The sequence below is a fragment of the Pinus tabuliformis genome, chromosome 6 (assembly GCF_031772625.1).
Source record: "Pinus tabuliformis cultivar Carrire ecotype Pingquan chromosome 6, CPIR1, whole genome shotgun sequence".
In the NCBI taxonomy this organism is placed as follows: Eukaryota; Viridiplantae; Streptophyta; class Pinopsida; order Pinales; family Pinaceae; genus Pinus; species Pinus tabuliformis.
This window is the reverse complement of record NC_142292.1, coordinates 333,934,014-333,959,488: the sequence shown is the minus strand read 5'-3', so window position 1 is coordinate 333,959,488 and position 25,475 is coordinate 333,934,014.

The following is a 25,475-nucleotide window of genomic DNA, read 5'->3' as shown; positions in this document are numbered from 1 at the left end:
GACATATAAGAGTTGGCTGTGGCATAAGCGAATTAGACATACAAGCTTTGAAAATCGGATCAAAATAAGAAAGATCAAAGCTGTACTAGACATCCCAAGGCTGTTCAAACCAAATCAAGCAGTATGTGGTCCATGCCAACATGGAAAGCAGACCAGAATCAACCACAAGACAAAGGAGCTCTCTACATTGAAGCCCTTGGAAATCATCCATGCTGATGTGTGTGGGCCAACTAGAAATCAAGCACTCCAAGGAGAAAGGTACTTTGTGTTATTTGTTGATGATTATACTAGAATGATGTGGATATATTTCATAAAGTATAAATCTGGAACTTTTGAGTGTTTTAAGAATCTAAAAGCCCTTGTAGAAAATGAAAAAGATTCAAAAATTAAGTGCCTTAGAACAGACAGAGGAGGAGAATTCACATCAAACGAGTTTAGTGATTTCTATAATATACATGGAATTAGAAGGGAATTCTTGGCTGCTAGAACACCTCAGCAAAATGGGGTAGTTGAAAGAAGAAATCGAACAGTCCAAGAAATGGCAAGAACAATGTTATTAGCAGCAGACTTACAACCTAGATTCTGGAGAGAAGCAGTAGGGATAGCTGTCTATACATTAAATCGAACTCAATTAAGACCAAATTGTGGAAAAACTCCTTATGAGCTATGGAAAGGAAGACCTGCTTCGGTGAAGTACTTCAAGATCTTTGGAAGCAAGTGTTTCATAAAAATAAATGATGGCTCACCCGGAAAGTTTGATTCTCGGGTTGCTGAAGGGATATTTCTTGGATACTCTACACGGAGCAAGGCTTACAAGTGCTACAATTATCGACTGAAGAAAATAGTGGAAAGCATTGATGTAAAGGTTGATGAAGATCTTCCAGAAAAGGAAATTGAAGAACATGAAGATGACTCTCTCATTGAAGAAGAAGAACCTAAAGAAGAAGAAATAGAAGAAGAAGAGGAAAGAGAACCACCTAATACCCCTTCAAAGATGAAGTATGTCCAAAGACATCATCTAGAAGAGCAGATCATTGGCGATAGAGATGAAGGTGTGCAGACCCGAAGAAGGATAACAATCACACCCAAGAGAAAATTCATTGCCCTCCTATCTATGATAGAACCAAAAACATTTGCAGAAGCAAGGATCCTCATTGAGTAAAAGCCATGGAAGAAGAAATGTCCCAAATTGAGAAGAACAAGACATGGGAGCCGGTACCTCGTCCAAAGGACAAAAACATAATAGGAACCAAATGGGTGTTCAAAAATAAAATGAATGAGGAAGGACAGGTTATCAGAAACAAGGCAAGACTTGTCTGCAAAGGCTATTCACAAATTGAAGGAGTTGACTTTGAAGAGACATTTGCACCAGTGGCCCGTATGGAAGCTATCAGGATGTTCTTGGCATTTTCTTGCTCAAGAGGATTCAAAATCTATCAAATGGACGTGAAATCAACATTTCTAAATGGGGAACTCAAGGAGGAAGTCTACATGGAGCAGCCAGAAGGTTTTGATCTAATAGTAGGAAAGGACTTAGTTTGTAAGTTGAAAAAGGCTTTATATGGGTTGAAACAAGCTCCTAGAGCTTGGTATGCAAGACTGGATCACTATTTACAACAACAAGGCTTCAAAAAGGGAGTGGCTGGAAGTAATCTATACATAAAGACAGATGAAGGTAAGTTACTAGTTGCTCTTGTTTATGTCGATGATCTGATTTTTGCTAGTAACAATGATGAAATGAGCCATGAATTTTCTCGAAGCATGTCAAAAGAGTTTGAGATGTCAATGATAGGAGAGCTGTCCCACTTCCTTGGACTTCAAGTATCCCAAACCAGAGCAGGATTGTGTATATCTCAAACCAAATATCTAAAATACATGCTCAAAAAATATGGAATGGAGGACTGTGCACCCATGAGCACACCTATGACCACAAACTGCAAATTGAGCAAAGATGATGACTCCCCTCTAGTGAATGCAACTCATTACAGGTCAATGATCAGAGCCCTTCTATACTTAATAGCTACACGACCAGACACAATGCAAGCAGTAGGAATGGTAGGAAGATTTCAATCTGCTCCCAAACAATCCCATTTATCAGTCGTAAAAAGAATTCTCAGATATCTGAAGGGAACTTCTGATTTCGGTCTTTGGTACCCAAAGAACTCAACACTGACTGTAACTGCATACACCGATGCTGATTGGGCTGGAAGTATAGATGATTGGAAAAGTACTAGTGGAAATGCATTCTTCCTAGGAGACTGTTTGGTATCCTAGCTCAGCAAAAAAAAGTCATCCATATCATTATCCACAGTCGAAGCCGAGTATATTGTTGCAACAGACTGTTGTACTCAGATACTATGGATGAAGGAAGCTCTAAAATATGTCGACATATGTACAGATCAACTTATTACCATCTATTGTGACAAAACAAGTGCTATCAGTCTTAGCAAAAATCCAGTGATGCACTTAAGAACCAAACACATACCAATCAAGTATCATTTCCTCCATGAACAAGTAGCTGAACAAAACATCGTCCTGGAATATATCAGTACTAAGGAGCAGATAGCTGATATTTTCACAAAACCTCTTCCTCGAGAAGCATTCAAACATCTGCGTCAAAAGATGGGGGTTATTTCTTTATCATCACTCAAGTTCATTCATAAATATGTAGCAAGATAGGGGGAGCAGGTTGACAGGGGGAGTCCGTATGCATTCCTTTGCCATTGATGTCAAAGGGGGAGAGAGCAGAAGAATATTGCCATCAATAACAGAGCGGGAGATTGTTGGACATAGATTTTCATTGATGTCAATATGGCAATATTCAAGGAGTAGATAGAGCCAAGAGGAGCACACAGAGTTATCGGAGCCAAGAAGAGGAGACAGAGCCACCATAGGAGCAAACAGCGTAAAGAGCAGACAGAGCCAATGGAGGCATGTAGGTAACAACTATAAACAGCCATCGGAGCAACATAGGAACAAGCAGAGAGCCATCAGAGCAACAGAAGACACAAACAATCATTGGAGGAAGTAGACAGAGCCATTAGAGAAAACCTTATATATATATATATATATATATATATATATATATATATATATATATATATATATATATATATATCGACATATATATGTATATCGGCGACAGCGCTAATCGGTGGTTCGGCTATGTGTCACCACCGAAACCTCTGATTGTGATAATGTATGCGGACCCGATGCGGCATTGTGTTATGGTTGAATGCAATATCACATCCACCCTATCGGGACTCTCACATTGCAATATCCAAAGGGTTGTCCTCCTGCTATACGCCGATTGCGATGACACATGTGGACCCGATGCAACATTGTGTTATGGTTGAATGCTATATCGCATCCACCCATCGCAACAATACACAAAGGAATTACACTCTCCCGAACGCCGATTGCGATGTAAGTCATGTAACCAATGGTACGATTGCAACATGGTACAATGTAATATCACATCCGCTGTGTCGCTAGTCTCGAAGGGATGTTAAATCTGCCGATTGCGATGGAGCTATGGACCTGATACAGGAATAGAAGCGGGTAAACTAAATTTGAAATCTGCCATTAGTGTTTCTCACCTGTTTTTCATATATTTTCCTGTGTAACCATGTTTTTGCTTGCGGGGTGGTTTTAAGACAAAAGGCTTACGATGGATGTGTTCAATGGTTTTTAGAAGGATGAACGTCAGGTAAATGGGGTGATTCATGGCGAAATCAATTGCGATTGGATGTGGCTATCCATTAAATGAAGCTGAACTCTGTGCATGCCCACAATCATTGTTAAAGGAGCGTTGTTACAGTTGTAACCAGTAAGATGTGTTCTCCGGGGATTATTTCGCACTCTCTTATGAATTAACGTGTCATGTGAGCATGATGAGACAGAGGAAGCTACAACAACAGACAAGCCAGTGGTGAGGAAGCTGAAGCAAGTGAGAAGGAAGCCAAAGAGCCAGCAAGTAAGCGGAAACGAATGGACAAAGGCATGAGAATGTATACAACAGTAAAAACAGAGAATTGTTGGTGCTGTTGTTGTGGTGAAGAACCAGAGCGTGAGGTAGCGGAAGCAGCAGAGGCAAAAGAGGCAGCAGAAGCAGCGGAGGCTGTAGAAGCAACAGAGGCAGGAGAGTAGGAGTGAGAGAACCTCAGCTGAATAGAGTGTAGCAACATACCAGTTTATACCAAGGTTGGGTTGGAGCCCAAGAGGTTGGAGCCTTAGAACTAAACAAGACTAAAGTCATTAGGGGTAGGTGCTCCTAAGTGCAGAACCACTGCAAGACAGAGTTGGTGCTCTGGAGGTTGGAGCCTCACTGAAGTCCAAGTTGGAGCTTGGCAACTATTCACAATAAAATATATACGTATATTGTATTTATTTCATTGCACTGTCTTGAGTTTTAATAAAAGCATTAATTCCAGCTATCAATTTCTGTGTTCTGTGTATACATATACATATCTATATATGCTTTTGGCAATCACTAGAACAATTAAAAGTAAGAAATACTGATTCACCCCCCCTCAGTATTTCCAACATTTTCCATGGCTTTGTTTTACCTGTTCATCAAGCCATTTTTAACAAACTTGCTCCTCGTGTGTCTAACGAAGCCAGCATTGACTTAACTTGAATCAGCACTTGGTTCAGAGAAGAAAACTTCACCTATATTAGGGTTTTTGGGAGTATCACAGACCCTCATGTCCTTCCACTCTATATTCTAGACAAGCTATTAGCAAGGGAAATAACATACCAGATAGTGGAAAAGGGGATGACTAGAAACCTTAAAGACTCTAAAAAACAAGTGTGGCCTCCATTTCCCCTCCGCTGTAGCACTTACACATTGCATGATTTTAAACATGCTGAGAAAGAGGCAATGATTCCTAAGAGACAGTATGATCCAAACAAGGCCGCTTACAATTTCACCAGTGAGGTGAAAATTAGCAAATTTATCCATGAGGAGGATGAGTTTGATGATTTATTCGCTTTTGCAAAGTTATTCTCACAAGTAACTCATATGGAAAGATTCAAACTAGGAGCCGCAAATATGGATAAATTCATGGAATACAGGACATGGAGGTTACAGACATTGCCTCTAGATTTATTGAATACTACCCCTACTGTTCAGCAAGCAGAGCACAACGGGGAGCAGACTATTGAAGAGATTTCCAGGGAAGGGGAAACAATTGAAAAAACCAGTGAACCCCTTAGCACAGATGTTAATATTGACCCCATCTTGATAAAAGAATGGGAGCAATTTGATCAGCAGATCAAAAGCCAGAGCGACCCCCAAAACAGTATCACATCAACATCGCCCGCAACACAATAGCCCATCGTTACTAAGAGCGCGATTGAAGGGACACCCAGTATAGACATAGCTCAGAAAGAGATTGAAATAATCCTTGAAAATCCTTTAGGTGAAATAACATTAAATATTGAGGAAATACCACCTTTGGATGTCTTTTACAGCCCAAAGCATAGGGTTGTAGTCAAGAAACAGAGAAAAAAGAGGAAAATTGACCAGACATCATCCATAGCTCCTCAATCGGAATTTATGAATGTTATATGGAAGGATTCAGAGGTCAATCCTTCTGAGGATTTGACTAAGTTATCCCAATATGCAGGGGCTTACATAGTTGCCACAATTGATAAGGCCACTGAGGTTAATCTATTAATCAAAGAAAAAGATCAAAGGATTTCTCAGCTTGAAGAGCAAACAGTAGCAGAAAAATAGAAGATTAATCGGCTTGAGGAACAATTGGCTGAGGAAAAACAGAAGAACGAGCAACTTAAAGTGCAATTAAACCTGGAGAAACAAAATATTGACCAGTGTGCCATCTAGAAATAACAATAGTTGTCCCAACAGCTCGAATAACTTCAATTGACACATCAACAAGGAATGAAAGCTAAAGAGGAGCAAATCTCACAGCTACAACTTTATACAGAACAGTTCAAAGATTATCCTAAGGTCGAGGAATTCAAGAAGGAAGCCCTAGAAGCAAATAAGGCCTTATCGCAACAGCTCAATCTCCTTTGCCATAAAATATCGCTTGTCGACCCATTATGCATCATAACTGCATCGCTGATTGATCAGGCAGTTAATACCAGATTAGAATTTGAAGACGCAGATGAAAAGGTCACAAATTTTCTCAAATGGCAAAGCATAGTGGAAGGCAGAGCTGCTAACCTATCGAAAATTCAATAGTCGCATAAAGAAGTATTGTTTTTGGAATGGGAAACACAATTAATAAAGGCAGAAAGGGCTACTTCTAGGGCTAGAGCTATAATGAACAATGTGATAGAGCTCGTAAATGATAATTTATATGGAGTCAATTTGATTTCTGACTGTTCCCTTGGAAAGCTCCCAAAAGCGAAAATGTTAGAAAATCAATAAAAGCACGATTTGGCCACCAAAGAAGAACAACTCAACAGAGTACAAAGCCTTACTTGGGATGCATTTTGGTCCTTTTTTGTCAAGCCACACAATCAACAAATGACCATCAATTCCTTATCAATGCTGTTGATCGCATGGTGCCTGAGCTTTCAGATGCCACGTACACGAGACAACTACACTCAAGGATGCGTCATCCTCTGGAAATTAAAAACATGCTCTCCATTTGTCAGTTGCGGGTACAAGAGAAGAAATAGATACAATGAATCTTTTCAAAGGCAATCGCACTACTATTTTTGCAATTCAAATCCCAGATTTTAATTTTTACAGTTCCAACAACTCTAAGCGATTTATGTTGACAGTTTGTTTTAGTTCTATTATATAAACCCTTTCATGTTATTCAGGAAAGGGTCCTCAATTTGTTCAAAAATTAGACTTGAGAAGTTGCACTTCTGCACTTCTAAATTAATTTTTTTATGAGCACTGGATCAAGGTTTCAGATTTTTGTGCAAGAAAATTTTCAAGACCTGCATTTTTGTATCTCCTGGAAATTTTTGGAATAAAGAGGTGGAACCAGAATGTTATTTACATATCAAGACTCAAAGGCATGCGGTATTTTATCACTGTTCTTTTTTTTCTTGATTTAATTAGCATTTCATTTAATTTGCTATTGTTGATGTATTCACACACTTCAAGCAATTCTATATTGAGTCACTTCTGAACGATTTAGAATTGTTACATTAGAGATATATATCAACGATAAATATTATGATGTCATGTGATATGTTTTTATAATTACTTTGTTTAATTTCTTAAACAAAGTAATCATTATGTAAATGCATCGTTCTATGGATAAGAAAATCATCTATATGATTGTTTGTCTAATAAGAATTATCAAGAATAGCATTGTTATAAGATTACCCTGGTTATATAGGTAAATTTGTATATTTTAAAGTTATAGATTAAACCATCTACCATCTCCGATATACATTTTAAACACTCATTCATTAAACCACACATTATTGGGAAATTGGTCCCATAACCCCCAATCGGAGCCACCATCCCAAACGGAAAAGGAGTTGTACTAAGGTCCGGACCGGGTGGTTATCCCCCAATGTTGGTGCTACGATTTTAGAGGCATCAACATTTTTGGCGCTAGAAGGAGGGCCTAACTGTGAATGGCGAGTAAATCTAAATCCACAGGCCATTCTAAGAGTAAAACTCCCTCACCATCTCCTCCAACTTCTCCTCCACATTCTAAATCTCCTATTCCTAAGCGAGAAGTTGAAAAAAATTATAGAACACCCACCGATGAAATCCTAAACACACCAGATAATTCTTCTACTGAGCCCCTTGAAGTACAGTCTTTGATTCATAAACTACAAGGGTTTTCAATATCCCAAGAAGAATATGAGTTATCCCAAGGCAGTGTGACTTCACAATATATCCCATCCCAGCTGCTTACTAAAGCAAAGAGTGAAAAGCTTGGTATTCCACCAGTCGAATTTCCTCTACCAAGTCGAAAAAGGGCTAGAAAGACACCATCAGAATCTCATAGTGAGACTTTGTCCCCCTCATCATCTATTCCATCCATACCATTGCAAGATCATTCATCCCTTTCCCAACTTCAAATGATAGTCCAAACAGGTACAAGAACTTGAACATCCTCTACCCTATCACTTTCTACCCCTTCGTCACCCTCTTTTACTGTTAGCTTCACAATGGCACACAATCAACCCCAACCAAGGCCATGGACCAATCCAAGAGCAGTCAGAATTCTTGTACCTTTAAGCCAATTGCCAGCTCATCCTGAAAAATGGATGCCAAAATTTAATCCTGACATTGGCTTGTTAGTAAAAGAACATATAAATAATTTCATGTTATCAATCAACTTGAATGGAGTAATGGAAGAAGATGTTGTTGTTAGACTATTTCCATACACTCTACAAGGAGCAACATGATCATGGCACTTTTCATTGCCACCAGGTTCTATCAATAGCTGGGATGCTTTCTAGGAGCAATTTCTAACGAAGTTTGGAGATGATAAGTCTACAACAACTCTGATCAATGATCTCTCCAATCTTAAATCCGAATCAAAGGAACCCATCAAAGACTTCAACCCACGCTTCACTAAGCTGTTGAATAAAATTCTTGCAACATCCAAGCCTAGCGAGGAAGTCCGAAATGAATGGTATATCTCTGCCTTGCCTTCAAACATAGCCATTTTCGTTGATAGGGCTGGTAAACCAACATTAGCAGAAAACATGAAGGAAGCAATTGCCTTTGAAAAACGTATCCTGGCTTTGGAAAAGAAAAACACTATAGAAGAAAGGAAATCCAAAAAAGTTACCTTTAGAGATGATTCAAAGAAGAAAGCAGTCAAGAATCCATATGACATGGAAGGTTTACAAAAAGTTCTTAAAACTATGTCTAATGAAATGGTTGAAATAAAAAAGCAGGTAGCTAAGACTTCTACCAAAAAACCTTTTAGGAACTTTAAAAGAAATCAACCGACTGATCCTAAACTACCTAATGCTATATCTAATGCCGAATCTAATTTGGAAGACGATGAAGATGAAGATACAATTTTATCATATGAAGAAACGGAAGAAGATGAAATAGTTGAATGTCATGGAATGTGGGACTTTATCTTACCCAATTCTGATAATGAAAGTGAACAGGAAGATCTCCCAGTAAATACCAAAAGAAAAAGTATAGCTGAGCCTAATTAAGTAAATTCTAAGAAGAAAAACTCAAGTCCTGTTATTAAAGACAAAACTCCCACAAAGAAAACTGTAGTTGTACCTCCCCATAATCAACCGTCAACCTCCAATCCTCCCTCATCATCTAAAATGCTAGTAGTTTCAGACTCCATGGATTATAACATTGTGGAAGATATGAAGAAGACTCGAACAAATATTTCTTTGCATGAACTTAGCAATCTCAAACATCAACAAAAGTTGCTGCTCAAAGAATTAAATGCCATACCTTCTTCCCCTCTTCCAACTAGTGTATTGTCCAAGGCTGCTAAAGGATCATGTAAGCCACCATCTGATAAGGTAGATGCTATTGATGTTGTTTTAGTTGGGGATAGGTCAAATTCTCAAACTCCTCCTTTTCTCTTAACTTATGAGATCTACAATAGAAATTTGCATAACTACTTGATAGATTCAAGGGTTTCATCAAATATTATGCCAGCCTCAGTTTGCTCCAAATTAAATATTGAGCCCCAGAAGTCCGCAGTTCACATTGTTCAATTAGATCGAACTAAGGTACAAGTTTTAGGAGAGATAAATTCAGTTACTATCAAATTAACAACTGATCCCAGGGTTGTCCAAAGAATTGATATATTAATTGATGACATCCTTGAGTTTTATGGTTTGATCCTTAACAGAGATTGGTCCAAAAAACTTCGCGGTTATATTTCGACTAATTGGTCTCACATGTGGCTTCCCTATAATGGGAAACAAAATCAAATCAGAATAGATCGCGAAAAACATTTGACTCATACAGTAACTGAGTTTGAACAAGAGAATCAACCCGTAGCCTTCAATAATAATATTCTCGGAAATTATTCAGCTGTGTCATTTTTTGCGATTTTTAATGCTCAACAATCTCCTTTTCATGTTAATAGTGTCCTATCACAAATTGAAAATTTCTCTCATGCTGATACCTCAAAGTGTGTTAGTGTTGTAGATGAACTTGTAAATAAGCCTGTAAATAAGCCTTTATTTTGGTCTTTGTATTTCGATGGATCAAAATCCAATGACGGTGCAAGAGCGGGATGTATTTTAGTTAGTCTAGAAGGAGAAAAAACAATGTTATCATGTAGGCTAGAATTTGAGTGTACTAATAACACTGTGGAATATGAGGCATTGATTCAAGGGCTCTATAAAGCAATAGGCCTGAATATCCAATATCTGAAAGTATTTGGTGATTCTAAGATTGTTATTAAGCAAGTAAGAAATACTCTCCATTGTCTCTCGAGTCATCTCAAACATTATCAATTACTTGTTCAAGATCTCATAAGTCATTTTCTGGCATTTGATATTTCTCCTATTCCTATATCACAAAATGCAGCAGTCGACCTTTTGGCTAATGTTTCATCTAAGCTCCTTCCATCCGAGGATTATAGTCCAGATAGATTTTCAATTGAATTAATTTTGCGACCATCTGTCCTAGATAATGTCACCAATTGGCGTGTATTTAATCACGATGAGGATATCTTAAATTTCCTGACTTTTGAAGGATCTTATGATGAGCAGATTATTGATGAAAGCAATCATGATCTTCAATTGAAACAAAGACTCAATGAAAATCCTATTCCTAAATCTGTGGTCAAGCTAAAAGATCTTTATGATATTAAGGATAGATTCAAAAAGGTTACTAATGCAAAACTTCAAAGTTCTACTTTAAAGTTTGAATTAGTAAATCTTGGCACTGAGGCCAAACCCCAGAATGCCAATCTAGGACTTGGACTTTCATCAGAGGAAAGATTTGCTTTCATCAAATTATTAAAATAATACAAAAAAGTTTTCACTTAGAATTACGAAAATATGAAAACTTATGATACCTCTATTATCCAACACACAATTCCAATGATTTCTGATGAGAAACCTGTACAAAAGAAGCTAAGGAAAATTCACCCAAATCTTGAATTTCAAATCAAAGCAGAGTTGAATAAACTCCTTAAAGCTAAAATAATCTTTCCTATTAGACATTCTAAATGGGTTTCAAACTTAGTATTTGTGAGGAAAAAGAACGGTGATATTATAATTTGCATAGATTTTAGAAATGTCAACAAAGCATGTCTGAAAGATAATTTCCCATTGTCAACCATGGAACAGATACTTCAATCAGTTGCTGGCTCAGAGTTAATGTCTTTTCTTGATGGTTTTTCAGGATATAATCAGATACTAGTACATCCAGATGACAGATTAAAGACTACATTCCAGACTAAATGGGGAACATATGCTTATCAAAAAATGCCTTTTGGTTTGATAAATGCTGGAGCTACTTTCCAACGAGCCATGGATATAGCCTTCAAAGTTTTGATCAATAGAACAGTCGTTGTTAACTTAGATGACATAATTGTCTATTCTAAGAAAAGGACCAATCATCTGCATGATTTAAAACAGATCTTTGAACGTTGTAAAAAATATGAGATTTCTTTGAATCCTAAGAAATCATTCTTTGCTCTTAATGAAGGCAAGCTCTTAGAATTTATTGTATCCAAAGATGGCATATACATTGATCTAGACAGGATAAAAGAGATTTCTGATATTCCTTTGCCACATAACAAGAAATCTATGCAACCATTTTTGGGATAGATAAATTTTGTGAAAAGATTTGTCCTTGATTTTTCTCAGATAGTTTTACCCTTGCAATCTATGATTAAGAAAAAATCAGTTTTCAAATGGGGACATAACAAAAAAGAAGCTTTTGACTCGATCAAATAAGCAATCATTAATGCTCATGCATTCAATACTCCGAATTTTTCTAGTCATTTTATTTTGTATACTTTAGCCACTGAAACATCTTATGCTACTGTTTTAACACAAATCAATGACCAACAAGTAGAAGCACCCATATCTTTCTTTAGTTCTAATTTGAAAGGTGCTGAGCTCAACTATTCAGAAGTTGAAAAACAAGATTTTGTTGTATTTAAATCTATCAAACACTTTAGACCATTTAGCCTAAAAACACACACTAAAGTAATAGTCTCATTCTCTACAGTGAGACAACTGTTAGTTCAAATGGAAGTAGGAGAGAAAAAAGCCAACTGGGTAACAACTTTACAAGAATATCATATTGATATTGAACCAGTGAAAATTGTTAGAGGGCATGGTTTTTGTAGGTTATTAGCAGGAGCTTCCAATATTCCAGATCATGAAGATTCACATAATACTGCACAAGTAAATGAGATATGTATTACTAATTCAAAATCTCAATATGCTGATCTGATCTTTTACTTGAAAAATGGATATGCTCCCCCTAAATTCAGTTACAAAAACAAACGTGCCTTAAGATTAAAAGCCAAACACTTTGAAATCATTGATAATGTGTTATTCAGAAGAAATTATGATTCAATTTTATTAAGATGCCTTGAAAAAACTAAAGCGCAAACTGTTTTTTAGGAATTACATGATGGCCCAGCAGGTGGACATTTTGGAGGAGACACTGCAGCTCACAAAATATACATGATGGATATTATTGGCCAACTTTGTTTAAAGATGCCCATGACTACGTAAGGAAATGCAAGATATGCCAAATTGCTAATGGAAGATAAAGGAGACCAGCCTTTCCTTTACAACCAGTAAACATTGAGCAACCATTTGAACAATGGGGACTTGATATTATTGGAGAGATTGTTCCACATTCTTCCAAGCAACACAGATACATCCTCACAGCCACGGACTACTTCACAAAGTGGGTAGAAGCAATTCCTCTAAAGGTAGCCAATTATTATGCAATTATTGAATTTAATGATTAGTTTATTATTACAAGGTTTGGTTTACCTAACGCGCTTATTTTTGACAATGCATCTTATTTTTCTGGAAATAGTATAGTTGAATTTGCTCTTAAGAGAGGTTTTAAGTTAAAATACTCCGCAAATTACTATCCTCAAGGAAATGGCTTAGCAGAGTCAACTAATAAGAATCTCATCAAGATTATTAAACGAATTGTTGATCAAAACCAGAAGAATTGGCATAAATATTTGATATTGGCATTATGGGAAGATCACATAACTCAGAAGGCCTTAACAGGTACTTCTCCTTTTAACATGGTGTATGGCAAAGAAGCCGTAATACCTCCAAATTTAGCACTCCCATCTCTAGCCCTAGTGCAATTTATTGAAGAAATCCCTTCTTCCTTTATTCAATTGAGGTTTGATCAAATCCTTAAATTAAATGAGGAAAGAGAAAAGGCCAAAATTACTCATGCCAAACATCAAAAAATCATTAAAATCTTCTTTTGATGCAAGTTCTCTCGGCTCAAAAGAATTATAGATCGGTGATCTCGTTTTGAAATGGGATAAAGCACATAAAGACAAAGGTAAGCATACCAAATTTCAAAAGATGTGGCTTGGACCATTTCAAATCGTCGAAAAGATAAGCTGATCAACGTTTCTACTGCAAGACTTATCAGGAAAGAGAGATTCTCTTCCTGTGAGTGGGCTTATTTTAAAGAAATTCTTCTCCTATGGAGGTAACCCCTTCTTACCTGTACATATTCTTTATGCAAGCTAGTTTCTATTAGGAAATAATGTTGTAAATAGTCTCCCATTGGCATTTTCACTATTGAAAAGCTCTTTGAATGAATATTGTGAATACTTGCTTTCAAAAAATAGAACCTTTTAAGGAAATGATTGCAGTTTTGGAAATTAGATAAAACATGAAACTTTGAGAACCTCTTTAAATTTGTGAAATCTTCCAAACCTTAAAAAAACAGTAAAGTATTTTGAAGTTTTATAAAAGTTAAGAAAGGTTATTTACAACAAGGTAAATACTTTCTCTAGCTAAGCATCCACAACTCTAAAATTATCATCCATAAACTCTTAAGGAGTAAGTCATTCACCCCATCCACTAGGTTTATGATTTTTCAGAGTGTAATTCTAAAATATATCTGATTTAAAAGATAAGAGGTCTCATGACGAGCCTGCTTACCATGATCATAGGGAACTAATTAAACTGACATTACCAATACTGCATATCAAAACAAGGTAATGGCTTATAATCATAAGACAAAGGGTCTCATTATGAGCCAGCTTATTCAGTTCAATTACAACCAGTGAATGGCATTGTCATCATCTGGCTCCCAAACTAGGACAATGGATTTTATCCAAAAAATAAAAAAGTAAAAAAAAAAGAATAAAAATACATGTAGACATATCTTTTGGATTTATCTTTCAAAAAGTTATACTCTTAGATGGATGGGACAATGAATCACTAATGGTTAAAAGGTAACCCTGTCGAGACTATAAATGTTTGCTGGCAGCAGAGGCACTACCTGTGACAAAAGAGTAAATTTAAAAAGTTGAGTTGGAAGAGCCCCTTACTTTATCTTTAACAACCAATCAAAGCTTGAAGAAACCAAAAATGTCTTTATTTTATAAGGGTTTGAAAAAGAAGTTGCAAAATTCATCTATTTTTTCAGAGTAAAGTTTTATGTAACCAACTCTTAGATAGTTGTATTTTTCCTCAATTGATTCTGCATAAGAAAGTTTTAGAAATTTCATTATTTTTTAGAGATAACTGGTTCTCCCAGTGAATTTCCAATTGTTTTGCTATACAACAAACCCCCCCTCCCCCCCCCCCCCCATTTCAATTTTTAAACTCTTAGTCTTAAAATGCCAAATAAGAAATGGGTCCCATTTAGAATATAAATAAAAGCAATAAAATTTTAAGCATAATAGATTTTCCACAAAAAGTCATATAAAAATTGCTTTTAGAGTATTTAGGACCACCCATCGCAAATCGCATTTCTTTAGAACCCGTGAAAATCCATTTGGAGAGCTTGCAATGCGATAATAGTCATAACAAAATCCTCATCGCAACGTTTTATCAAGGTAAGCCTTTTATGCAAACAATGTAATAAAACTACCGCATCTCGCACAACATTAATCCCACAGAATGACTTAAAGCGGCATTGAAACTTTGTGATGCAATAAGGCTATCGCAAATTGCATATTGTTGATTCATAGTGAAGCATCCAAAAAACTCCATTGAAATATTGCGATGTGATAAGACTATCGCAATCACATATCGCTAATTCATAAGGAAGCATCCAATACACTACAATGAATAATTGCGATGCGATTTAATTATCGCATGTCACATTCTCGATAAAACAAAGTGATAAATATTATGAATACATGCAGTAAAGGGATAAATCGATTACAAATAAATAACGTGATTTTTCAAGATTAAAACCCACTGTCTCCCCATGCTAGCTCATCACTCATCGCAATCGCAACTATGCAAAAAAACCTTTTGAATGTGGCGCTTGTAACTCCCGATTTGCGATACGCGATTATTACACAAATATTAAAATAATTCAATCGCTGATCGCAAATTGCAGAGTCACGACACCTATTCTACAAAAGACCGTTACAAGACTTGCGACACGACATATGGTTTCAACGTTAAATTTTCACGTTGGAAGTTACGGTAAAGCATTAAGGAGAAATTATGGGTAAGTCCTTTCAATATTTCATCCGTGATAGCTAAGTACAATATAATATCTCATGCATCTAATGCGCTTGAGTGCATTTGGTCCATAATTTGTATTATCTCTTCTCAAGTTTTTCGACTGTTACACTCCTCTTTCTCATTTTGCAGAACTAACTGAGAATCACACAATTAGGCAAGATGTCTAAGAAATCTCGGAAGGCAAAGGCTCCCGTTGTAGTGGAAGAATTACCAGCAAAATTGGTGGTAATTGCAGATACTACCTATCTAGGCCTTGGTAAAATCCTGTGTGAAGGCATCTATGCTTTACTCACAGCAGAAGATCCAATGGAGATAGAAGAAGAAGCAATAGCGGATGGAACCGATAAAACAGAAAGCACACTCAATGATTTGGCCAGCTCCTTCCTCCATAAAATAGCAGCCCGAGCCAAAGTGTTACCATATAATGATCTAGTGAGATGGGTAATCGAAAGTATTAATATAACAGACAAAGATTTTTTCACAACCGATGGGAGGATGTTCGGGACATTCAAACCTGAAGATGTCAAGAAGATGTATCATTTGCCGGATCTCCAATGGCACTACAAAAAGGCATTTCTGGAAGCTTTCGCTAAAGAGAATGACATAGAGTCAGACCCTATCAAACAATGGAGACATTTTCCAAACAAGCATAAACACAAATCCTCAGGTATGTACTCCATGGAATCCTTAGCATATTCATATTGTTATGCTGCTGCAATGGTATGTAGGCTCTTTGGAAGCCCTGATTCTGCTAGGTTTTCTATAGAAATGGTCCCATTAATAGAAGCGGAAATTAACTCCTTCATTATGGATTGGGCAACCATTCTATTAGATAAAATGGCCAGTCAAATATTAGAATATAGAACAAACAGATTTGTCACCAATCGAGTCGTGCCCCCATTTTATATGAGCGCCTACATAATGGACACAATCTGTTTTAATTTTGACTTTCCCATTCTGGGTTGGAAATGGACTGTTCAAGATCCAACCCCCATTCATATTTATCATAAGTATCTATGGAAGTCCGACTACAAGAATCATATATACAGAATTTTCCATGGCTTTGTTTTACTTGTTCATCAAGCCATTTTTAACAAACCTTCTCCTCGTGTGTCTGATAAAGCCAACATTGACTTAACTTCAATCAGTAATTGGTTCGAAGAAGAAAACTTCACCTATATTAGGGTTTTTGGGAGTATCACAGACCCTCATGTCCTTCCACTCTATATTCTAGATAAGCTATTAGCAAGGGAAATAGCATACCAGATAGTGGAAAAGGGGATCACTAGAAACCTTAAAGACTCTAAAAAACAAGTGTGGCCTCCATTTCCCCTCCGCTGTGGCACTTACACATTGCATGATTTTAAACATGCTGAGAAAGAGGCAGATAAAACTAAGGACCTGAGTCTAGCAGTGGTTCCTAAGAGACAGTATGATCCAAACAAGGTCGCTTACAATTTCACCAGTGAGGTGAAAATTAGCAAATTTATCCATGAGGAGGATGAGTTTGATGATTTATTCGCTTTTGCAGAGTTATTCTCACAAGTAACTCATTTGGAAAGATTCAAACTAGGAGCCACAAAGATGGATAAATTCATGGAATATAGGACACAGAGGTTACAAACATTGCCTCTAGATTTATTGAATACTACCCCTACTGTTCAGCAAGCAAAGCACAACAGGGAGCAGACTATTGAAGAGATTTCCGGGGAAGGGGAAACAATTGAAAAAACCAGTGAACCCCTTAGCACATATGTTAATATTAACCCCATCTTGATAAAAGAATGGGAGCAATTTGATTAGCAGATCAAAAGCCAGAGCGACCCCCAAAACAGTATCGCATCAACATCGCCCACAACACAACAACCCATCGTTACTGAGAGCGCGATTGAAGGGACACCCAGTACAGACATAGCTCAGAAAGAGATTGAAATAATCCCTGAAAATCCTTCAGGTGAGATAAGATTCAATATTGAGGAAATACCACCTTTGGATGTATTTTACAGCCCAAAGCATAGGACTATAGTTAGGAAATAGAGAAAAAAGAGGAAAATTGACCAGACATCATCCATAGCTCCTCAATCGAAATTTATGAATGTTATATGGAAGGATTCAGAGGTCAATCCTTCTGAGGATTTGACTAAGTTATCCCAATATGTAGGGGCTTACACAGTTGCCACAATTGATAAGGCCACTGAGGTTAATCTATTAATCAAAGAAAAAGATCAAAGGATTGCTCAACTTGAAGAGAAAATAGCAGCAGAAAAACAGAAGATTAATCGGCTTGAGGAACAGTTGGTTGAGGAAAAACAGAAGAACGAGCAACTTAAAGTGCAATTAAACCTGGAGAAACAAAAGATTGACTAGCATGCCATCCAAAAACAACAACAGTTGTCCCAGCAGCTCAAACAACTTTAATTGACACATCAACAAGGAATGAAAGCTAAAGAGGAGCAAATCTCACAGCTACAAATTTATACAGAATAGTTCAGAGATTATCCTAAGGTCGAGGAATTCAAGAAGACAGCCCTAGAAGAAAATAAGGCCTTATCGCAACAGATCAATCTCCTCTGCCATAAAATATCGCTTGTTGACCCATTATGCATCATAACTACATCGCTGATTGAACAGGTAGTTAATACCAGATTAGAATTTGAGGATGCAGATGACAAGGTCACAGATTTCCTCAAATGACAAAGCACAGTGGAAGGCAGAGCTGCTAACCTACCAAAAATTCAAGAGTTGCATAAAGAAGTATTGTTTTTGGAATGGGAAACACAGTTAATAAAGGCAGAAAGGGCTACTTCTAGGGCCAGAGCTATAATGAAAAATGTGATAGAGCTGGTAAATGATAATTTATATGGAGTCAATTTGATTTCTGACTGTTCCCTTGGAAAGCTCCCAAAAGAGAAAATGTTAGAAAATCAATGGAAGCAGGATTTGGCCACCAAAGAAGAACAACTCAGTAGAGTACAAAGCCTTACTTGGGATGCATTTTGGTCCTTTTTGGTCAAGCTGCATAATCAACAGATGACCATCAAATGCCTTATCGACACTGTTGATCGCATGGTGCCCGAGCTTTCAGATGCCACGTACACGGGACAACTACACTCAAGGATGAGTCATCCTCCGGAAATTCAAAACATGCTCTCAATTTGTCAGTTGCGGGTACAGGAGAAGAAATAGATACAATGAATCTTTTCAAAGACAATCGCACTACTATTTTTGGAATTCAAATCCCAGATTTTAATGTTTACAGTTCCAACAACTCTAAGTAATTTATGTTAACAGTTTGTTTTAGTTCTATTATATAAACCCTTTCATGTTATTGAGGAAAGGGTCCTCAATTTGTACAAAAATTAGACTTGAGAAGTTGCACTTCTGCACTTCTAAATTAAATTTTTTATGAGCAGTGGATCAAGGTTTCGGATTTTTGTGAAAGAACTTTTTCAAGACCTGCATTCTTGTATCTCCTGGAAATTTCTAGAATAACGAGGTGGAACTAGAATGTTATTTACATATCAAGAATCAAAGGCATGCAGTATTTTTATCATTGCTCTTTTTTTGTTGATTTAATTAGCATTTCATTTAATTTTCTATTGTTGATGTATTCACACACTTCAAGCAATTCTATATTGAGTCACTTCTGAACAATTTAGAATTGTTACATTAGAGATATATATCAGCGATAAATATTATGATGTCATGCGATATGTTTTTATAATTACTTTGTTTAATTTCTTAAACAAAGTAATCGTTATGTAAATGCATCTTTCTATGGATAAGAAAATCATCTATATGATTGTTTGTTTGATAGGAATGATCAAGAATCGCATTGTTATAAGATTACCTGGGTTATATAGGTATATTTGTATATTTTAAAGTCATAGATTAAACCATCTACCATCTCCGATATACATTTTAAAATACTTATTCATTAAACCACACATTATTAGGAAACTGGTCCTGTAACCCCCAGTCGGAGCCACCATCCCAAACAGAAAAGGCGTTGTACTAAGGTCCAGACTGGGTAGTTATCCCCCAATGTTGGTGCTACGATTTTAGAGGCATCAACATTTTTGGCGCTAGAAGGAGGGCCTAACTATGAATGGTGAGTAAATCTAAATCCATAGGCCATTCTAAGAGTAAAAATCCCTCACCATCTCCTCCAACTTCTCCTCCACATTCTAAATCTCCTATTCCTAAGTGAGAAGTTGAAAAATGTAATACAACACCCACTGCTGAAATCCTAAACACACCAGATAATTCTTCTCCTAAACCCCCTGAAGTACAATGTTTGATTCATAAACTACAAGGGTTTTCAATATCCCAAGAAGAATCTGAGTTATCCCAAAGCAGTGTGACTTCACAATATATCCCACCCCAGTTGCTTACTAGAGCAAAGAGTGAAAAGCTTGGTATTTCACCAGTCGAATTTCCTCTACCAAGTCGAAAAAGGGCTAGGAAGACACCATCAAAATCTCACAGTGAGACTTTGTCCCCATCATCATCTATTCCATCCATACCATTGCAGGATCATTCATCCCTTTCCCAACTTCAAATGATAGTCCAAACAGGTACAGGAACTTCAACATCCTCTACCCAATCACTTTCTACCCCTTCATCACCCTCTTCTACTATTATCTCCACAATGGCACACAATCAACCCCAACCAAGGCCATGGACCAATCCAGGAGTAGTCAGAATGCTTGCACCTTTAAGCCAATTGCCAGCTCATCCTGAAAAATGGTTACCAAAATTTAATCTTGACATTGGCCTGTTAGCAGAAGAACATATAAATAATTTCATGTTATCAATCAACTTGAATGGAGTAATGGAAGAAGATGTTGTTGTTAGACTATTTCCATACACTCTACAAGGAGCAGCAGGATCATGGTACTTTTCATTGCCACCAGGTTCTATCAATAGCTGGGATGCTTTCCAGGAGAAATTTCTAACTAAGTTTGGAGATGATAGGTCTACAACAACTTTGATCAATGATCTCTCCAATCTTAAATCCGAATCAAAGGAACCCATCAAAGACTTCAACTCATGCTTCAATAAGCTATTGAATAAAATTCCTGCGACATCCAAGCCTAGTGAGGAAGTCCAAAATGAATGGTATATCTCTGCCTTGCCTTCAAACATAGCCATTTTCGTTGATAGGGTTGCTAAACCAACATTAGCAGAAAATATGAAGGAAGCAATTGCTGTTGAAAAACGTATCCTAGCTTTGGAAAAGAAAAACGCTATAGAAGAAAGGAAATCCAAAAAAGTTACCTTTAGAGATGATTCAAAGAAGAAAGTAGTCAAGGATCCATATGACATGGAAGGTTTACAAAAAGTTCTTAAAACTATGTCTAATGAAATGGTTGAAATAAAAAAGCAGGTAGCTAAGACTTCTACAAAAAAACCTTTTAGGAACTTTAAAATAAATCAGCCAACTGATCCTAAACCACCTAATGCTATATCTAATGCCGAATTTGATCTGGAAGATGATGAAGATGAAGATACAGTTTTATCAGCTGAAGAAACGGAAGAAGATGAAACAGTTGAAATTCATAGAATGTGGGACTTTATCTTACCCAATTCTGATAATGAAAGTGAACAGAAAGCTCTCCCAGTAAATACCAGAAGCAAAAGTACAGCTGAACCTAATCAGGTAAATTCTAAGAAGAAAAACTCAAATCCTGTTATTAAAGACAAAACTCCCACAAAGAAAACTCCAGTTGTACCTCCCCACAATCAACCATCATCCTCCAATCCCCCCTCATCATCTAAAATGATAGTAGTTTTAGACTCCATGGATTATAACATTGTGGAAGATATGAAGAAGACTTGAGCAAATATTTCTTTGCATGAACCGAGTAAGCTCAAACATCAACAAAATTCGCTGCTCAAAGAATTAAATGCCGTACCTTCTTCCCCTCTTCCAACTAGTGTATTGTCCAAGGCTGATAAAGGATTAGGTAAGACACCATCTGATTAGGTAGATGCTACCGATGTTGTTTTAATTGGGGACATGTCAAATTCTCATACTCCTCCTTTTATCTTAACTTATGAGATCTACAATAGAAATTTGCGTAACTGTTTAATAGATTCAGGGGCTTCATCAAATATTATGCCAGCCTCAGTTTGCTCCAAATTAAATATTGAGCCCCAGAAGTCCGCAATTCACATTGTTCAATTAGATCAAACTAAGGTACAAGTTTTAGGAGAGATAAATTCAGTTACTATCAGATTAGCAGTTGATCCCAGTGTTGTCCAAAGAATTGATATATTAATTGCTAACATCCTTGAGTTTTATGGTTTGATCCTTAGTAGAGATTGGTCCGAAAAACTTCACGGTTATATTTCGACTGTTTGGTCTCACATGTGGCTTCCCTATAATGGGAAACCAAATCAAATAAGAATAGATCACAAAAAAAATTTGACTCATAGAGTAACTGAGTTTGAACAAGAGAATCAACCTATAGCCTTAAATAATAATATTCTCGGAAATTATTCGGTTGAGTCATTTTTTGGGAATTTTAATGCTCAACAATTTTCTTTTCCTGTTAATAGTGTCCTATCGGAAATTGAAAATTTCTCTCATGCTGATACCTCAAAGTGTGTTTGCGTTGCAGATGAACTTGTAAATAAGCCCGTAAATAAGCCTTTATTTTGGTCTTTGTATTTCGATGGATCAAAATCCAATGACGGTGCAAGAGCATGATGTATTTTAGTTGGTCCAAAAGGAGAAAAAACCATGTTATCATGTAGGCTAGAATTTGAGTGTACTAATAACACTGCGGAATATGAGGCATTGATTCAATGGCTCTATAAAGCAATAGGCCTGAATATCCAATATTTGAAAGTATTTGGTGATTCTGAGATTGTTATTAAGCAAGTAAGAAATACTCTCCATTGTCTCTCGAGTCATCTCAAACATTATCAATTACTTGTTCAAGATCTCAGAACTCATTTTCTAGCATTTGATATTTCTCCTATTCCTAGATCACAAAATGCAGCAGCCGACCTTTTGGCTAATGTTGCTTCTAACCTCCTTCCATCCGAGGATTATAGTCCAGATAGATTTTCAATTGAATTAATTTTTCGACCATCTATCCCAGATAATGTCACCAATTGGCATGTATTTAATCACGATGAGGATATCTTAAATTTCCTGACTTCTGAAGGATCTTATGATGAGAAAATTATTGATGAAAGCGATCATGATCTTCAATTGAAACAAAGACTCAACGAAAATCCTATTCCTAAATCTGTCGTCAAGCTAGAAGATCTTTATGATATTTAGGATAGATTCAAAAAGGTTACGAATGAAAAACTTCAAAGTTCTACTTTAAAGTTTGAATTAGTAAATCTTGGCACTAAGGCCAAACCCCAGAACGTCAATCTAGGACTTGGACTTTCATCATAGGAAAGATTTTCTTTCATCAGATTATTAAAAAAATACAAAAATGTTTTCGCTTGGAATTACGAAGATCTGAAAACTTATGATACCTCTATTATCCAACACACAATTCCAATGATTTCTGATGAGAAACCTGTACAACAGAAGCTAAGTAAAATTCAATCAAATCTTGAAAGTCAAATCAAAGCAGAGTTGAATAAACTCCTTAAAGATAAAATAATCTTTCCTATTAGAAATTCTAAATGGGTTTCAAACTTGGTACCTGTGAGGAAAAAGAATGGTGATACTAGAATTTGCATAGATTTTAGAAATCTCAACAAAGCATGTCTGAAAGATAATTTCCCATTGCCAACCATGGAACAGATACTTCAATTAGTTGCTAGCTTAGAGTTAATGTCTTTTCTTGATGGTTTTTCAGGATATAATCAGATAATAGTACATCCAAATGACAGATTAAAGATTACATTCCAGACTAAATGGGGAACATCTGCTTATCAGAAAATGCCTTTTTGGTTTAATAAATGTTGGAGCTACTTTCCAACGTGCCATGGATATAGCCTTCAAAGGTTTGATCAATAGAACAATCATTGTTTACTTAGATGACATAATTGTCTATTCTAAGAAAAGGAACAATCATCTGCATGATTTAAAACAGATCTTTGAACGTTGTGAAAAATATGGGGTTTCTTTGAATCCCAAGAAATCATTCTTTGCTCTTAATGAAGACAAGCTCTTAGGATTTATTGTATCCAAAGATGGCATATACATTGATCTGGACAGGATGAAAGAGATTTCTGATATTCCTTTTCCACAAAATAAGAAATCTATGCAATCATTTTTGGGACAGATCAATTTTTTGAAAAGATTTGTCCTTGATTTTTCTCAGATAATTTTACCCTTGCAATCTATGATTAAGAAAAAATTAGTTTTCAAATGGGGACATAACGAAAAAGAAGCTTTTGACTCGATCAAACAAGCAATCATTAATGCTCCTGCATTGAATACTCTAAATTTTTCTAGTCATTTTATTTTGTATACTTTGGCCACTGAGCTCCTCCATTTGGAGAGCTTGCAATGTGATAATAGTCATAAAAAAACCCTCATCGCAAAGTTTTATCAAGGTAAGACTTTTATGCCTGTAATAAAACTATCACATCTCGCACAACATTAATCCCACAGAATGACTTAAAGTGACATTGAAACTTTGCGATGGGATGAGGCTATCGCAAATCGCATATCACTGATTCATAGTGAAGTGTCCAAAAAATTCCATTGAAATCTTGCGATGCGATAAGACTATCACAATCACATATCGTTGATTCATAAGGAAGCATCCAATACACTGCATTGAAGAATCGCGATGCGATTTAATTATCGCACGTCATGTTATCGATAAAACAAGTGATAAATATTATGAATACATGCAGTAAAGGGATAAATCAATTACAAAGAAATAACGTTATTTGCCAAGATTAAAACCCGCTTTCTCCCCATGCCAGCTCACCGCTCATCGCAATCACAACTATGCAAATAAACCTTTTGAGTGTGGCGCTTGTAACTCCGATTTGCGATACGCGATTATTACACAAATATTAAAATAATTCAATTGCTGATCGCAAATCGCAGAGTCACGACACCTATTCTACAAAAGATCGTTATAAGACTTGCGACGCGACATATGGTTTCAACATTAAAGTTTCACATTGGAAGTTATGGTAAAGAATTAAGGAGCAATTATGGGTAAGTCCTTTGAAGATTTGATCTGTGATAGCTAAGTACAATATAATATCTCATGCATCTAATGCGCTTAACTGCATTTGGTCTGTAATTTGTATTATCTCTTCTCAAGTTTTTCAACTGTTACGCTCCTCTTTCTCATTTTGTAGAATTGGCTGAGAATCACACAATCAGGCAAGATGTCTAAGAAATCTCGGAAGGCAAAGGCCCCCATTGTAGTGGAAGAATTACCAGCAAAATTGGTGGTAATTGCAGATACTACCTGTCTAGGCCTCAGTAAAATCTCATGGGAAGGAATCTATGCTTTACTCGAAGCAGAAGATCCAACGGAGATAGAAGAAGAAGCAAAAACGTATGGAACCAATAAAACAGAAATCACACTCAATGATTTGGCTAGCTCCTTCCTCCATAAAATAGCAGCTCGAGCCAAAGTGATACCATATAATGATCTAGTGAGATGGGTAATCGAAAGTATTAATATAACAAACAAATATTTTTTCACAGCCGATGGGAGGATCGGGACATTCAAGCCTGAAGATGTCAAGAAGATGTATCATTTTCCGGATCCCCAACGGCACTACAACAAGGCATTTCTGAAAGCTTTCGCTAAAGAGAATGACAGAGTCAGACCCTATCAAACAATGGAGACATTTTCCAAACAAGCATAAACACGAATCCTTGGGTATGTACTCTGTGGACTCCTTAGCATCTCTGT